The 17223-nt window shown below is 43.3% G+C and overlaps 1 protein-coding gene across 6 annotated transcripts in view; it reads left to right on the top strand.

Moving 5' to 3' along the window:
- The window catches only part of SLC7A9 (solute carrier family 7 member 9), a 971101-nt gene that overhangs the window by 271377 nt on the left and 682501 nt on the right, over nucleotides 1-17223 (top strand). The window contains exon 1 of one of the 6 annotated variants that reach the window (XM_069216554.1): nucleotides 13760-13853. The exons of the other annotated variants lie outside the window; for them this stretch is intronic. The gene's annotated coding sequence lies outside the window, so the exon portion shown is untranslated. Of the gene's footprint in view, nucleotides 1-13759; nucleotides 13854-17223 lie in introns of those variants that run through there. 6 annotated transcript variants of the gene reach the window in all.

Below are 17223 nucleotides of genomic sequence, written 5' to 3' on the forward strand. Positions count from 1 at the left end.
TTAAAAATGTGGTAATTCATTCCCACAATGTGGTCACACTTACACTGCAGTCAAAATTGTAGATCTTCAAAAATATCTGGATGCAATTGCCGCACAGAAATATCAGCAAATCCTAATTTGCAAATTAGATCTGGGATGTTCGATCATAACGTCCAGTTTTGCAAACGTGTCGGACGTTTTTGCACAAAATATTTAGTGAATTTAGGTTAGCAAACAAAAAACGTTTAGGTGTTACAGAATGAAACAAATCAGTGTCTAGACACTGATATTGCATTAGAATAAAATAAAGAAATGGTGTTAAAATGTACACTATGTTTGCACTCAAGTATACTAGGGGCTTAGTTACATCTTAAGCATAATATGTTACATTAATGTGTTTCCAGCGTTATTACAAGTATTTATTATCACAACCTCGAGGATTGTTACTGTGCACAAAATTACACTAACTCCTTTGTGTACATTTAGCTAAAAGTGAATACATATATATTCTTAAGGCAACCTTTAAGAATGTAGGACTCCCTGGGAGGGCAAGGGATGCCCTGGATGATACCCTTCTTCCTACGTTAGGATCCTGCCACCAGACAACAGATCAATCTTAAATTAGACACCGTACTATTTCCAAATTTGTGAGCTTTGTTTAAACTTCTTCAAGTTATTGAACTTCACAAAGTTGACAAAGTTTAATAAAGCTAACAAAGTTTAAAGAAATAATTGCGGATGAAAATTGCCACCAAAATATTTTCTTTGTATGAGAAAGGCTCTGTGAAGTCTGCATTTGTGTGACAATTATATCACAAAAAAGGTTTTGCCAGTGAGTACTTCAGAAAAAACATCTTTTGTGACCAAATTCTCCTACTGAAATTACTTGTTTTAGAGTCCGCCTTCTGCTGAAGGTGTGTGATGTATGGATACATTGCAGCTTCACAAATGTGTTTAATCTCGTACAACTGTGGCAGCACAAAAAAATACACCTTCGTATTATCAGCACTGGATAAAGTGCAGTGGGGAAGTGTCACCATAGAGTATCTCAAATTAGATCTCTGTCAGGCAGTCATATTCACCACCTTCTGAGGAGTTAAGGAGTATGCAATAGAAGAGAGCACAAACTCGACTTGGTTGCCATTGTCTTCTCTGTGCCCACAGAATACTGAGATGGAACTGTTACTGTTACTACCTGTTACTAGTGGCAGCAAAGAAACAGAAGGCAAAGACTAGGAAATGTTAGTGACATTCTAGTTGCAACAGTTTATACTTGAGACTAAGCAGGGATTTACGTAACAGATAAGGCAGAGGAAGGTGTCATGAAGCCCGTCAGGATACTGGCCCTCCTGATCAGTGCTGTAGCAGATCCTTGCCCACATACCAATCAGAGACCGGTAACACATGGGGAATGAGTGGGAATAAGTTTGTAGAGCAGGAGAACAAAGGGGGATGGAAGAAACAGGAGAAGGCAGTCGGAAAAGGAGAGATTGCAGGGCTCTCATTAAAAAATGTGAATTCTACAAAGGACAACTCAGATGTGGGCCTATGTTCTCAGACAAGGGCATGCAACCTGACCCAGAAAAACTCAAAGCCCTCAAGGACACATTGGCACCCAAGGCCATCAGTGACATGCAATCCTTCCTAGCAAAGGCAAGCTACTGCTCCAGATACATCAAAGAGTATGCCACTTTCAGCAACTTACTACAAGAACTCAAAAACCAAGGACTATCGTATGAGTAGACACCCAAATGTGAACAAACCTTCAAGCCATAAAGTGAGAAGTCAGCAACTCCATTGTCATGTCATATTTTGACCTCCAAATTATGCACAGAACTCCTGATGGCTGCAAGCCTAGTTTCCCAGCACAAGGAAGGAACTAAATACACCCAAGTTGTAGTGTATGCCGGCTGAATTCTCACAAAAACAGAAAGGATGTATTTAGAACCCAAAAAGGGGAGTCTAGCCATAGGACCCCAGTTAAATCCTCATTAAACGTGAGGGAATTTGCAATTAGCCAGTTACTTATTTTAAGAAATTGGGTTACCCGTTGAGGGATTTGAAATCCTACTCAAGTAGCAACCACAATCCCTGTCAGGGTGAAGTCACCAGCAAACCCTAAGTTAACCTGTGCTCAATCCTCCGTTAACTTGGCACAGAGCAGTCAGGCTTAACTCGGAGGCAATTTATAAAGTATTTGTGCAAAATTTAAAACAGAAGCACAGTGAAAACACACCACATAAGGATCCTACACCAGATCAGAAAAATAGAGTAGATTTGAATAAGTAAAACAAGACCAAAATTAGAACACTCCAATCAGCAGAACCACAGATTTGCAGGTTTTAAGATTTCAGTAAAAATACCGCCAGAAAGCACTAAGCACCAACTGTGGATATCTGGTTGCTCCAGACTGTAATAAAGTCACAAGCTATGACTGCACAGGAAAGTCCAGCATTGAGGATGCTTTGTGCAGTTGAGGCAATCCATTGCTTCCAAGAAGCAGTGAATGTGAGAACCTGTGTTGTCGAGGCTGCCGTCGACGAGATTTGCGATGCGAGGGTCTGCGATGGGAAAGCTTTGAGGCGGTAGTTCCATTGTGTGATGCAAGGTCGATGTAGATTCCTTGGGCCAAGAGGAACCTGGTAGCAGAGGCGATGCATCAGTTGTGCTCAGAATTGTGTCTCAAAGCAGAGGAGATGTGTTGGTTCTGCTCAGTCCACAGTTTGGTTGGCAGAGCGCCCTCTGGACCTCTTCCGAGGTTCCAGGACTGGGGTTGCACCACTTGGCAGGTTAGGACTCACAGATAGGAGAGTCCAGGTGCTGGGTTCAAGGTTGTTGGACCCCTTTGTCCCAGAGGCTCTAGTAAGGAGGCCAACTAACTATCCCTAGGAGTCAATTTGGGGTCCTGAGTTCAACAGATGTGGGTTCAGTCCTTCTCACCTAGGCAGGACGGTAGCAAGCAGCAGGTCAGCACAGCGGGACAGCAGTCCTTCAGAGCAGCAGTTCAGCAGCACAGCAGCCCTTATTCCTGGCAGAGTATCCACAGGTCCAGAAGTTTACCGAAGAGTTGGTATCTGAGGTCCAATATTTATACCCAGTTCTACCTTTGAAGTGGGAGCAGCTTCAAGAGTACACAAAGCAGAACTATCAGCATATATCCAGTCATGTGACTTCAAGGCAAGCTGCAGGCACCAAATGGCTAAGGCAGAAAAATGCCTACTTTTTAAAAATTGCATTTTTAATATTGTAATTTAAAATCTGACTTAACCATAAGAGAGGATTTTTCATTACAATTCCAAAGACATCAAACAGGAACTGGTTACTTGTTCCCATTTGGAAGTTGCAGTTTATTATTAGTTTTTCACTTTCAGTGTATCACTATCACGTTAAACTTAAAAGTACATGTCCAGCGTTTTACAAACACTGCAGCCTGCCCTCTGTTCTGTCCAGGGCCTACCCTAGGGGTGACTTATAAATATTAAAAAGGAAGGTTTGGGCCCAGCATGAGGTTTATTTTGCCAGGTTGAAATGGTAGTTGATAGACAGCATAAGGTGGACGGGGCAAACAAAAACACAGACAACGTTGGAGAGCTGGAGGGAGGATGGATGGGGCAAGCAACGCAGACAACTGAGGGTGAGCCAGGTGTGACAAGCATCACAGATGGAGGGCAGGCATGGACAACCAAAATGGCTGAGGGATGGTAAGCAACCAGAATGAGGGAGGGAGGTACACATAGGGGGAGAAGTACACAAGGAAGTCAGCTGAAAAAGACACTTAGTAGAGTGCTTAAACACAAAGAAAGTAGCACCTAGAAAATTGAGTGGTGGAAGGACACAAGTAATGTGACCATCTCTAGGGGAGGAACAAGCACACAAAGAGAAAGGAAGGTCGGCAGCTGACCAATAAGAAGCGTGCAAATGAGAGTGACAATGAAGCCAACCAATGGGAAGCCTCCAAGCCCACTGCCAGACAACAAAATGTCTCAAAAACATCTTGAGATCTAGAATAGTGTCTTACAAAAATGTACACATACTAATTAACATGCATTAGTCAGACACATATTGGTAAAACTGCACATTTTAGGTATTGTTTAGGCCGATGCATGCTAAGTATTAATTTACAACATCAGCAGGCATGGTGCAATAATTTCTAGCATTCCAGTTAAAAGAGCATTTTGTTTGCTGGAGCACATCTCAGAGTGAAATAAGGCGTTTTTTGTGTTTTTTTTATTGTAATGGCTGCTGGCACCAAGTGTCTACCTTACTTTGCCTTGTGAACATCTTGCCAAACACATGAACTTAAAACCAAACTCAATGTGAACAAACCTTAGACTATAATAACCTTCTGAAACAAAAACAACATTAGAAGGCTATTCACTATGTGTGTGTGATTTACCAACTTAGTTATTTTGTTGATCTGTCACATATGAACAGAATATCTCTAAACATATCCCATGTACATGGTGAGCACTCAGCTTCACCTAAAATCACAAACTTTATTTTTAAAGATGCCACACATAACAAGCATTGGCAAATTCACTAGGCCTCACCTATATATAAGAGTTGTTGACTTTGCCAATATGGTATAGACATGTTGTACACCAGCCTGGCTGCAGTTCAGCATGGCTACAAGTGATGTAGAGGAGAGTGGTGTGAAGTATCATAGAGTTGAATGGCGTAGAGTGCCGTAGACCGGAGTGGCATAGAGTGTTATGTATTAGAGTGGAATAGAGTGAGTTGCGTAGAGTGGAGTACAGTGGACCTGCATAGAATAGAGTACTCGTGCACTGGCATAGAGTGTTGCAGAGTATAGTGGCTGGTTGCAATGGCATAGAATTCAGCAGCGTTCAGTGCAGCATTGTAGAAAGCAGTGGCATAGATCAGAGTGCTGCATAGTAGAATGCATGGCGTAGAGTGCAATGCTGCAGAGTAGAGTGGCATAGAATAGAGTGGTGTAGACTACACTGATGCAGAGTAGAGTGGCAGAGTGCAGTGGTGTATACTGGTGCAGAGTAGAGTGTCATAAAGTTGTGCAGAGTAGAGTGGCATAGAGTGGTGCAGAGTAGAGTATAGTGCCATAGAGTGCAGTGGCATATTGGAGAGATGCAGGGTGCAGTGGCATACAGTGCATTGGCATAGAATACAGTAGAACAGAGTAGAGTGGGGTAGAATTCAGTGACGTATAGTTCAGTGATGCAGAATAGAGTGTCACAGAGTGCAGTGGTGTAGAGTGTCGCAAAGGTCAATGGCAATGAGTGGAGTGATGTAGAGTAGGGTGCAATGGCGTAAAGTGCAGTGGAATTGAATGGTGCAAAGTAGAGTTCAGTAGTGTACAGTGGACTGGCGTAGAGTGGACTGGTGTAGAGTGCATTGACGTAAAGTGTTGCAGAGTATAGTGGCGTAGAGTGCAGTGGCATAGAATTCATTGGTGTACAATGCAGCATCATACAATGCAGTGGCATAGATTAGAGGGGGTGTATAGTAGAGTGCAGTGGCGTAGAGTGCTGTTATGTAGAGTGTAGTGGCGTAGAATAGATTGGTGTAGAGAGCAATGATGCATAACAGTGGCATAAAGTACATTGGCATGGAGTGGGGCAGAGTAGTGTAGAGTGGTGCAGAGTAGCATAGAGCAGTGCGTATTAGGGTAGTGTGGAGAGGTGCAGAGTAGAGTATAGTGCCAGAGTATAGTGGCATAAAGTGCAATGGCATAGAGTGCTGCAAAGTGCAGTGGCATGGAGTGATGTAGAGTGCAGAGGCATAAAGTGCAGTAGAGCAGAGTAGTATAGAGTTCAGTGGTGCAGAGTGCAGTGTTGCAGAGTAGAATGTTGTAGGGTGAAGTGGTGGAGTGTCATGAAGTGCAAAGGCATTGAGTGGAGTGGTGTAGAGCAAAATGCATAGAGTGCAGTGGTGTAAAGTGCAGTGGCATAGAGTACAGTGGCCGAGTGTAGAATGGTACAAAGTAGAGTGGAGTGGCGTAGAGTAGACTGGGGTGGTGTAGAGTGCAGTGGCTTAAAGTGCAGCAGCTTAGAATTCAGCAGCTTACAATGCAGCATTGTAGAATGCAGTAGTGTGGAGTAGAGTGCAGTTGCGTGGAATACAGTGGCACAGAGTGTAGTGGTGCAGAGAAGAGTAGAGTGGCATGGAGTACTGTGGTGTAGAGTGGAGTGGAATGCAGTGACGTGGAGTGCTGTAGAGTGCATTGGTGCAGAGTAGAGTGGTGTAGAGTTCAGTGAAAGAGAATGCAGTGTTGCAGAGCAGAGTGTTGTAGAATGGCACAGACTACAGTGGTGTAGAGTGCAGTGGGATGGCGTACAATGTGTTTAGAGCAAAGTGGCATAGAGTGGAGTGCCGTTGAGAGCAGTGGCGGAGATTGTTTCAGAGTAGAGTGAAGTGACAGAGAGGAGTGGTGCAGGGTGAAGTGCAGTGGCATAGACTAATGGAATAAATGGGTGTAGAGTGCAGTGGCATAGAGTGGAGTGACAAAGAGTAGATTAGGGTACAGTGGATTGGCATAGAGTGCAGGGGAGTAGATTGTAGTGGGACAGGTTAGAGTGTATAGGTGTAGAGTGTATTGGCATTGAGTGGTGTAGAGTAGAGAGGCATAGAGTGACGTGGTGTTGTGTGCAGTGACATAGAGTGCAGTGGCATGGTGTAAAATAGAGTGGTACAGAGTAGAGTTCAGTGGCGTGGAGTGGTGCAAAGTAGAGTGAAGGTTCGTAGAGAGTGTGGAGTATGCATGGTGTGATAGCACACTGCCATTACAGACAACACACGTTCAGTTGAAATGACCGTTATTTTTGTATGGGTACACAGCTTTACTAATAAAACTATACATTTGGGCTTTGCTATTTCTGATATATTCTGAAATACTTTCACAGTTTGCCCTTTTCTCTTCCTTAAGTATCCAACATGATTGTCAAAAAAATTATCTCAGTTTGAAGTCAGATAAAGAAATTAAACATCAAGCTCCCTTAGAAGACAGAGCCTGACATTTGACCTGTCTTCGAATGCACAGCAAATGTGACAATATAAGAACAAGACTTAAAGGCCTGTTTACAGGAAGGAGCACTCGTGGAAGAATTCAAGGAGAGGTAGTGTGAAAAGGCTTTGGCTCCTTGGAAGGGGCAAACTAAACTTGGAAGGCATAAAACTAATTAAGCCAGCAATTAGAAAGCCACAAAATGTGAGTTACGAACCACAAAGACAATGGGAAGCAAGGGCAGAATGCATTCCCAGGGAAGGTTTCTAAATGCCCACAAGATGTCTTTAGCAAGCAGAGGGCTGCGTAAGCTTCGACCTAAAAACGAACTTCTCTACTCAGTGGGAGCTCAAAAAGTGCCCGCAATCAGGAAACTGTGTTTGCAATGAATTATATCTTGACATGTCTGCAATGAAAAGGCTGTTGTCATATCCAACATAATTTAGAAGTAGATAAGATCTCCTCCAGAAACATTTGTTTTAGCAAAAAAAACTTTCCAATACAAAATGACGGGTCAAAAGCACCTTAGTTCTTCTACTGTAAACAAAATGCATTACAAAGTTCATAAGTCTGGTGTTCGCTACCAGCTTTTGGATTTGCCAGTGCTCATTTTGTTTTGGCATCGTTTTTGAAAACTTTTTTGTGGGTGGAGCTGCCAGACCTCCAGCAATATAGATAAAATGACAAAAAGAAAAATATTTTTATTCTCAAAAAACACACTTTGCAATAGTCCCTAGCACTGGAGAGAACTACTTTGTATGCAAAGCAGCTCCCAGTGAAAGAGCAGAATGCCATCACTCACAGTGAACTTAGGCAGTAGCTGAAGTGTACCGACCCACTGCCACAAGCTGTATACTGTAGTGGGCGGAATAAAAATGTCAGTTGGGTAAAAGGGATGGCGGAAAGCCCCTGTTAATAAGATAATTTTATTTATAAATATATATTGTTTTAGTAAATTCAGAAAGATTCAAGTAACACCAGACTGAAAATATCAGATTTCAACGGATCGCTCACTTCTGCTGTTTGTATCGAGCATCTCTGATCATGTTCTCTACAGTCTGGACTAAAATAAAAACAAGCAATGGCAGAGCCAATAGCCCAAGCGCCTTGGAATGCAAGCTTGTGCTAAGAAAATAAAATAAAATACATTTTCTCCTAAATGTGGTTGCCTTATGTTTGTAATAAAATAAAAAATAATTAACAAAAACGCTGATGTGGCTGTTTTACTAGTGATGTTTTCTAAACAACAAGCCTTTCAGTGGCGTCAAGCATTAAGTAGTATTATTCGCAAAGGAGACAAGAATAAATCACCTAACAAATTTCTCAGATTTAGCCAACTACAGTGTTACAATGTAATTGAAAACATTAAAACATTATACAATACATTTTAAAAGGACTGCATGCAAAATAAATAGCTGGAATTTAAAGTTATTCTAAAAATAAATAAAATAAAAAGCATACTTTGGACCAGCTTGGCACCTGAAGAGAAAGGAACTATATTCAGGCAGACATGAACTATGTGCACTAGCTCTATGGAGTATCTCAAAAAGTGAGAGGAGCCAATGGGTAAAGTGGGCAGAACTACTGCCCCATGCCATATGCTGTGGTGGGTGGAACCAATATGTCAGTGAGAATTTAACACACTCAAGGATGGCATCCACTAATCAAAAGTCCTCTATATATGTATATTATTTGGGACTTTTTGGAAAAGACAATGATCTGACTAGACTGCTAATACAGTCTCAAACGCCATTTATACTATTGACAGTAATGTAATATTTGCAGTAAAATATTTTATTAAAAAACTGTGTTTTCTCAATAGATTTCCGACAAATATTACTGTGATATTATCAATTATGTTATAAAAGATGTCATGAATGCTGTCATATCTGGACTAATTAGCAGTTCATGGCGAGGGCGCAAGTTATAGTTACCCTAACGTGTGAGCTACAGTTACTTGAAATAACTTTAACAATAACTGTTGAATTTCTATGGTTTAGTGCAAGTAAATTCACAACCTAACTATAACATCCCTGTAATCTGTGGTCACTTAAGTGAATTTCTATGTTTTTTTTGTTTTACGTAAAGTAATTTTAATTACTATACGTTAATCCAGCCTCCGCCACGCAAGGCCTTTGGCCGTGCGCAGCAGGGGTTGACAGCAGCCAACCCTCTATAAACACCCAACCCCGTGCCACACACCGCCTTTTGCCGTGCGCAGTGGGGGTGGGCCACAAGGTCTGGTCTGTGGCTAGGCCCTGCAGCCAACCCACTATAACTACCCAAACCAGCAACACACATGGCCTTTGGCCATGCGCCACAGAGGTTGGTCACAGAGTCTGGCCTGCAAACATCCCCCTTTAACTATACCATGGCCTTTGGCTGTGTGCGGTACGGGTTGGCCGCAGGGGTTGCAGCCAGGACCTGCAGCCAACCCCATATAAGAGTCGCCTGCAGGCCAGACCCGAAGCAGGGCTTCGCTGCAGGCCAGACCCTGCGGCCCAACCCTGCTGCAGGGGTGGGCCGCAGGGTCTGGCCTGCAGTTAAGTCCTGCTGTCAACCCCCTTTAACTACACCAACCCCGCCCCATGCACGTCCTTCAGCCGTGCATGGCAGATGTTGGCGGCAGGGCCTGAAGCCAACCCACCTTTAAGCTTCAAGCACTGCACCAAGCATGGGCAAAAGGTTTTGGAGCTTAAAGGGGGCGACATTACATATATATTTAGGGGGAGCCGCACAGGCCACCCCGGACCCTGAGGACCCCCCTCCCCGGGCATACATGATTAAAAAAAAAATTGGGGGGGCCAGGCATACCTCCACATGCCCCAGGGACCACCACCTCCCTAGGACTACATAATAAAAAATCTTAGGGAGGGGGCCTCGCAGACTCCCTCAGGTACCGGGATCACCACCTCTCCAGGACAAGAGAAAAAAAATTGGTGGATCGCACAGAGACCCCTCCCCTGTGCCCTGAGGGCCACCGTCATCCTGGGGTTACATTTTAAAAACCGTGGGGGGGCTGCCCAGGTCCCTAGGACCACAAACTCTTCCGGACAACATAAAAAAATATGGGGGGGGGGCGGGGCGCACAGACCCTACCATGCCCTATGGACCACTACCATCCCAGGGCTACATGTTAAAAACTATGTGGGGGGATTGCGCAGAGCCCCCCCCCCCCCAACCTCCTGGGTCCCGGGAATCACCAACTCCCCGGGACAACATAAAAAATATATGGGGGAGGGGGGGCAGGGAACACCTCCTTATGGCTGTATTTTAAAAACTATGGGAGGTGGGCCATGCAGACATCCCCCATTGCCCGGGACTGCCACCTCCCTGGGGCTATTTTTTAATTTTTTTTAAGTGGTCACATGGACCCCCCTGGGCCCTGGGACCACCACCTCCCAAGGGCCCAACACATAATTTAAAAAGGGAGGGGGCACATGGCCTCCCTCCGTAGGCCAGTTTCGGCCGTGGAGACCTCATCCTCAAGGGCCAGGACACGTATGTAAGGGTTCAAATAGTTATGGGGACCCCCCCCCCCACACACAGGCTCACGAGCTCCCATCACCTCCAGGAGTCAGCATTGCTCCTGCAAGGAGGGAGCTGCTTTAAATAGCAGCTCTGTGCTTGCCGGGCCAATGTTTTCATCCCTTTCCCTGCACGTCTGTTAGCTTGCAGGGAAAGAGATGAAAACTCCGCCTTTAGCAAGTGGCTGTTTGACATTTCCCGTTTGCTGAAAGCGGAGTTATGTTTGCTTTGCTTGGTGGGAGCTACCAGCTCCTGCCAAGCAAAAGCAAACAGCTGCCTTCCGAGGGTGGGCACCTCAGGAGGTAGCAGGAGCCGACTCTGGGGGGTGGCGGTCTTCAGGACCATGCAAGGCTCCCTGAGGGGGGCATTGCAGCCCCCCTCCATCGTTTAAAATTTGCCCCAGGGAGGTGATGGTCCCCAGGCTAGGTGTCCACGACAGACTCCACCCCTTATTTCATTTAGTTGCCTCCAGGAAGTGGTGGTCCCCAGGGCCCGGGAGGTCTACAGGACCCCCACTATTTTTCTACACGTATTGTGCCCCTTGAAGGTGGTGGTCCCAGGGGCAAGGCGGGTGTTGCGTGGCCTCACACATACTTTTAACTTTAAGCCCTGGGAGGTGGCAGTCCCCGGAGCTTTAGTATACCCTAGGAGGGGGCACATTACTGTTGGCCATAACTGCCCCCTCTCCCCCCCGTTGGGGGCAGATCAGCCTATTTTTGAAAGGCCCATCTGCCCACGGGGGTGGGGGGCAGAAAGCCCACCAGAGACCAGGGAAGATTTTTATTTTATTTTTAAAGTGGGTGGGCATATGGCCATACCCCCACCCCAAATTTATGGCGCCAAAGTTGTTCTGCCCAGTGGTGGGCAGATGGGGCAATTACACCTGATCCACTCCCCGGGAGGGCAGAAAGCCTACTAGATGCCAGGGAATAAAAATTAAAAAAATTGTGGTGTGGTGGCTACCAACCAGTATGGGCATGGTTATGCCCCCACCCCAACTGAAGGAGGTACAAGTCATTCAGCTCTCCCCCACACACTAACACATCTTATCCCACGACAACCAAGAGGACATTTGATTATTTTGGGTTTTGGTTTTACATTTGCGCCATGAGAGCTTGTCTAACTCTCAAAATCGTCCCACTTGGAATGGTGAGGGCTGCACTTTTTGGATTTTGGGACGCTGCCATGTAGAAAAATCCACAAGACCTAGACCCATCTGAAAACTAAACATCTGGGTGAGTCCAGGGTGTCGTGTGCTTCACATGCACCCGCACCATTTTCTTACCCACAATGCCCTGCAAACCTCCAACTTTGCTGGAAATCACACATTTTCCCCACATTTTTATGATGGAACCTTCCGGAATCTGCAGGAATCCACAAAATTCATACCACCCAGCATTGTTGCATTTATACCGATAAAAATTCTGCCCTACTTGTCAGCCTAAAAATGTTTTTTTCTAAACTGCCCTTTTGGACCTGCTTTGGTTCCCCCTCAATTTCAACATGTTTTTAGCTCTTCCCTGTCACAGGCACGTGGCCCACCTAAACAAGTGAGGTATCATTTTTACCGGAAGACAGAGCGGAACGTTGGGTGGTAGGAAATTTGTCCCAGTGCTGTGATCCCACACAGAAATGTGGGGAAAATGTGCTAAGTTTGAGGTTTGCTGAGGATTCTGGGTAAGAAAACACTGGGCGATCCACACAAGTCACACCTCCCTGGACTCCCTCGGCTAGTTTTCAGAAATGTTTGGGTTTGGTAGGTTTCCCTATATGGCTGCTGAGCCCAGGACAAAAAATGCAGGTCCCCCCCCTCAAAAACAGGTAGTTTTGTATTTGATAATTTTGATGTGTCCACAAAGTGTTTTGGGGCATTTCCTTTCGCGGGCATTAGGCCTACCCACACAAGTGAGGTACAGTTTTTATCGAGAGACTTGGAGGAATGCTGGGTGGAAGGAAATTTGTGGCTCCTCTCAGATTTCAGAACTTTCTGTCACCGAAATGTGAGGAAAAGTGGTTTTTGGGCCAAATATTGAGGTTTGCAAAGGATTCTGGGTAACAGAACCTGGTGAGAGCCCCACAAGTCACCCCATCTTGGATTTCCCTAGGTGTCTAGTTTTTAAAAATTGACAGGTTTGGTAGGTTTCCTTAGGTGCCGGCTGAGCTAGAGGCCAAAATCCACAGCTAGGCACTTTGTAAAAAAAAAAACAGCTCCGTTTTGTTTGGAAAAATGTGATGTGTCCATGTTGTGTTTTGGGGCGTTTCTTGTTGCAGGCACTACACCTACCTACACAAGTGAGGTACCATTTTTATCGAGAGACTTAGGGGAACGCTGGGTGGAAGGATATTTGTGGTTCCTCTCAGATTCCAGAACTTTCTGTCACAGAAATGTGAGGAAAAGTGTTTTTTGGGCCACATTTTGAGGTTTGCAAAGTATTCTGGGTAACAGGACCTGGTGAGATCCCCCACAAGTCATCCCATATTGGATTCCCCTAGGTGTCTAGTTTTAAAAAAATGCACAGGTTTGGTAGGATTCCCTAGGTGCCGGCTGAGCTAGAGGCCAAAATCCACAGCTAGGTACTGTGCCAAAAACACGTCAGATTTCGATGGAAAAATGTGATGTGTCCATGTTGCGTTTACTGTCGCAGGCACTAGGCTTACCCACACAAGTGAGGTACCATTTTTATTTATGAGACTTTTGGTTACCCAGAATAGAAGAACAAGTGTTATTGCCCCTTGTCTTTCTCAACATTTTTTCCTTCCAAATGTAAGACAGTGTGTAAAAAAGATATCTATTTGAGAAATGCACTGTAATTAACATGCTAATATGGGGACCCAGGAATTCTTAGATGTGCATATAACCACTGCTTCTCAACGCCTTATCTTGTGCCCATTTTGGAAATACAAAGGTTTCCTTGATACCTATTTTTCACTCTTTATATTTCAGCAAATGAATTGCTGTATAACCGGTATAGAATGAAAACCCATTGCAAGGGGCAGCTCATTTATTGGCTCTTGGTAGCTAGGGTTCTTGATGAACCTACAAGCCCTGTATATCTCCGCAACTAAAAGAGTCCAGCAGATGTAACGGTATTTTACTTTCGAAAATCTGACATGGCAGGAAAAAGTTACAGAGTAAAACGTAGAGAGAAATGGCTGTTTTTTACCTCAATTTCAATACATTTTTTTATTTTAGCTGTCATTTTCTGTAGGAAAACCTTGTAGGATCTACACAAATGACCCCTTGCTGAATTCAGAATTTTGTCTACTTTTCAGAAATGTTTAGCTGTCCGGGATCCAGCATTGGTTTCACACCCATTACTGTCAATAACTGGAAGGTGGCTAAAAGCACGAAAAATAGTAAAAATAGGTATGTCCCAGTAAAATGCCAAAATTGTGTTGAAAAATGTGGTTTTCAGAATCCAGTCTGCCTGTTCTTGAAAGCTGGTAAAATAACGATTTTAGCACCGCAAACACTTTGTTGATGCCATTTTCAGGGAAAAAACCACAAGCCCTTTTTTCCCATTTAAAAAAAAATAAATATATATATTTTTTTGCTGTATTTTGGCTAATTTCTTGGTCTCCTCAAGGGGAACCCACAAACTCTGGGTACCTCTAGAATCCCTAGGAAGTTGGAAAAAAGGACGCAAATCTGGCGTGGGTAGCTTATGTGGACAAAAAGTTATGAAGGCCTAAGCGTGAACTGCCCCAAATAGCCAAAATAAGGCCTGGCACCTGAGGGGTAAAAAGTCCTGTCAGCGAAGGGGTTAATATCGAGTACCTTACTACAGAAAGCAGTTTCAAAAGGAAGAAAGAACACAATCGCACATAGAGATATTTTGGAAATCACGAAGAAAAGAACAAGATAAGGAGGAAGTTCCAATAAAATTCAATACTTACCTGACTAACACACCTCTCTGCGTCTCTATTTTTGTAAGACTGTTTGAAGACGCTGGAGACTTGAAGGTATTGAAAGATCTAAAAGGAAAGCAGACAAAAATAATGAAATGTTCAACAGTGTATATAAGGAGAAAAGGTTAACAGAGACTTTATAAAAACAAGAACTGTGTACATTTAACTTCTGCAGTAAGCAAATAGTCAAACCTTGACAAATGTTTCTAAACTCATAGAAGAGGAGCTAAAGCCTTAGCTGCAAGGGGTATGTAATGTTTCATAAACTATAGGATTGTAACACTAATATATATATATATATATATATATATATATATATAATAGATTTTATGTGTTTCTTTACAGTTTCACGAGCCTTCACAAATAGAAAAGTACCACACATATCAATAAAATAAAATGAAGGTGCAGACTCAGATAGAGTGATACAGAAATCTGGAGACCAGCAAGCAAGTCTCATTTATTTTTCCATCCCTTCCCCCCATTGGAGCCTTCCTGTCTCTCAGTTATCTTGAAGACAGGCTGGATTCTAAGACGGGGTTTGGGATCAAGCACCTTTCTGCTCCTGTGCAAGTAATGGGTAAGAACAAGAGTTTTCTGACAGAGTGAAGTGCCCACATTGACATCTTGCACTCGAGCATAATGGCGAATGGATTTGATTTTAAAAATCTGGGAGAAATCCTAGAGTGTATCCCAAAAGGAGTTAGTGACAGAAAATAAAATAAAAGCCTACAAAAAGAAATAGTAATTTTTAGGAGAAAAAACTCAGATTTGGCCTCAAAATGGAGTGGAATAATGTCAGGAACAAATTTTAGAATTCATTCATCAGAGGCAGAAACCTCTGGCTCAACAGCAAACCCCATTTCTCCAACACCAGCCCAAGTCATTCATTCACTATTCCCAGTTATGCCTCAGGCCCCTCCTGAAAGTTTTAGTGCATATCCTCAAATGCTCAGATCTTTATTACACAATGTTCCCTAAATGTTGTGTGTCATCCTTTCATTTTCCCAGATGCACAGTCCTGGGTAGCCTTTATCTTATCATGCCTCAGCGGCAACACTGCATCCTGGTCCATGCCATTGGTCACAAGAGATGACCCGATTTTGTGTAACTTTGAAGAATTCAAAAAAGAGTTTCTCTGAATTTTTGACAGAAGAAAGGTATCACAGGCCACCGATAATGAGCTATTGGAGCTGAAACAAGGAAACTGAGGTTTAGTAGCGCCTATGGCCCAGTTCAATAAATTGTTAGTAGAGACTGAATGGCCAGAAAACAAAAGAGCTGCAGTTTGTTTTCTATTGGGGTTTAAAAGATAGGTCAAAGGGATGCTCTAGCACTAATACCCAACTGACCAACAGAAATGTGAGCTTTGATAGATTTTTTTGTCAAAATTAAAAGAGAGGAGAAAAGAAATGAGAATTTAATTCCAGTGTGTCTATGTTCAATAGAGTTAAGATGGAGAATACAAAAATCCCTTACAAGGTGTGGAACCAGTGCAAATAGGAACCATCAGGTGTCCTTTATCCAAGGAAGAGAAGGAGAAGAGAAGACAAAACAATTTATATTTTTACTGTGGAACAAGTGGGCATTTTGTGAAGATTTTCCCAAAAAAACCTAAACTAGAGCAGAAGGAAACGTTGCGGCACAATCCGTAGAAGGAGTTGGACTGTTGAGTGCAGATAAGGATAAACTCCAAAAACCCATCAGTTAGCTAACATGTTTCAATCATCCTTGCATCATCTTGTCCTATTGATGACCCTGAAATTTAGACACATTTCTCTGTTCGAAATATCTGTGATGATAGATTCTGGAGCCACTGGCAATTTTTGTGATTTAACGTTTGCAGAGAGGATAGGACTGAGATCCATAAGAGAACCAAAGAGTGAAGCACTCCGAGCAGTTGAGGGAAACAATCTTTCTTTTGGACCTATTGTAAGTCATACAGAACCAGTGAAATTAATCTCCCAAGAAGGACATCAAGAAATCATCCATTTCAATTAAATCAACGCTACACAATTCCAAGTCATATTGGGACTTCCATGGTTGACAGAACAAAAACCAAACAATAGATTGGAGTGCAAGAACCATTGTTATGAACTCAGAATTCAACAAGTAAAATTGTTTTGGAAAATGTGAACCAACCCGGGGAATCAAAACAGAGCTGCCTTATTATGTGAAGGTGAAGCTTCCATTTGTGTAATACAAACCAATGAAACATCCCAGAGTACAAGGACTTTGAGGATGTGTTTACAAAGTGGAAGCTGAAACTCTCCAGCCACATAGGTCCAATGAACCAGAACCAGGCTTGAACTTGCCTTGTAGCAGAATATATGCATTAATAGAAAGAGAAAATGAGCCTTTAGAAGATTTACATTTAGAAATACCTAGTCAATAGACCATCCCATTCCCCTGTCTCTTCACCACTCTTCTTTGTACCAAGAAAGAAGACCTGAGAACATGCATAGACTATCGAGCAATCAACCGAATAAATGTAAAAAATCGTCATCCATTTTCTCTTATCTCGTTGTTCCTAGACCAGGTGAAGGGTACACAAATTTACAACAATCTTTATTTAGGAGGTGCATATCACCTAATAAGATTGAGAGGAGACTAACAGAAAACAGCCTTCAGAACAAATTATATATTTCTTAATACCAGGTGATGCCATATGGGCTTTGCAATGCCTCTGCTGCCTTCCAGCATGTTATCAATGATGTCTTGAGTAAATGTATTGATAAATGCTTCTTAGTCTACATAGATGACATCTTAATTTATTCCATCACAGAAGAAAAGCACATGGAGCAAGTAAGAAGGGTGCGCCAAAAACTCAG

Source organism: Pleurodeles waltl, chromosome 12 (assembly GCF_031143425.1).
Source record: "Pleurodeles waltl isolate 20211129_DDA chromosome 12, aPleWal1.hap1.20221129, whole genome shotgun sequence".
Classification (NCBI taxonomy): domain Eukaryota; kingdom Metazoa; phylum Chordata; class Amphibia; order Caudata; family Salamandridae; genus Pleurodeles; species Pleurodeles waltl.